The sequence below is a fragment of the Galeopterus variegatus genome, unplaced genomic scaffold, assembly GCF_000696425.1.
Source record: "Galeopterus variegatus unplaced genomic scaffold, G_variegatus-3.0.2 Scaffold6866, whole genome shotgun sequence".
Classification (NCBI taxonomy): Eukaryota; Metazoa; Chordata; class Mammalia; order Dermoptera; family Cynocephalidae; genus Galeopterus; species Galeopterus variegatus.
In genome coordinates, this window is record NW_007732977.1 from 106,809 (window position 1) to 107,976 (window position 1,168).

The window sequence follows — 1,168 nt, forward strand, 5'->3', positions numbered from 1 at the left end:
TACATTAAAAAAAATTTATTGAGGTGAAATTTAGATAGCATAAAATTAGCCATTTTCAAGTCGACAATTCAGTGGTATTTAGTACATTCACAATGTTGTGCAACCACCAAGTCTATCTAGTTCCAAAACATTTCCATCACTGCAAAGTAAAATACCCTACTCATTAAGCAGTTTCTCCCCATTCCCCTCCACACAGCCGCTGACAACCACCAATCTGCCTCCCATCTCTGGATTTACGTGTTCTGGATGTTTCACATAAATGGAATCGCACCATACGTGAACTATTGTGTCTGGCTTCTTTCACTTAGCGTAACATTTTGAAGGTTCATCCATATTGTAGCATGTATAAGTACATCATTCCTTTTTGTGGCCAACTCCATTGTGTGTGTCATTAACCACACTATGTAAGAGCCTGTTCTGTTATCAGTTTTTCTTTTTTTATGACCAGTATGGGGATTACAACCCTCGGCACGGTGTGGTCCGCACCACGCTCAGCCAGTGAGCGCACCAACCATCCCTATATAGGATCCGAACCCGCGGCCTCAGCGACCAGTGCCGCACACTCCCGAGTGAGCCACGGGGCGGTCCTTGTTATCAGTTTTTCTTGAAGACAGCATGAGTTACAGACCCGGTCAGACAAATGGTAATCATTTATATTCCCTTCAACCCTTTAGGGGCATAAAGTTGCTTATAAGGGGAACATTCCAAAATAGCTATAGGCTCCATGAATAAATCTGAGTGAGAGGTGGTAATGTTTAGATGTTCATTTCCCAGATGTGAGATGAAGAATTTAATTAACGTGCAAGATAAAACACTTAAGAAGGGCAAATGAATCAGAGATACCAAATTTCTCATTCAAAATTGCTTCATTGCTTGTAACAGGTGTAAGATTTCAAGACAGATGTTTCACAGAGAACATGTTATGAATCTTACTTTGGAAAACTGTAAAGTCATAGTCACACTCTTAAAGGCTGTGTGTGGTGCATTTCTTTGGGGTTCTTTTCCCAGTTGCATAGATGTGACAGCACACTCTCCTATCTCTGCGCCTCTGCCTGGAACACATCCCATGCATGGTCTACTTCTTCCCCAACCTCAACACCCTTGATGTTTTTTTTTTTTTTTTTGCCCACTCAACTCTTACTCTTTGAGCACTATATCCTCAGGAAGG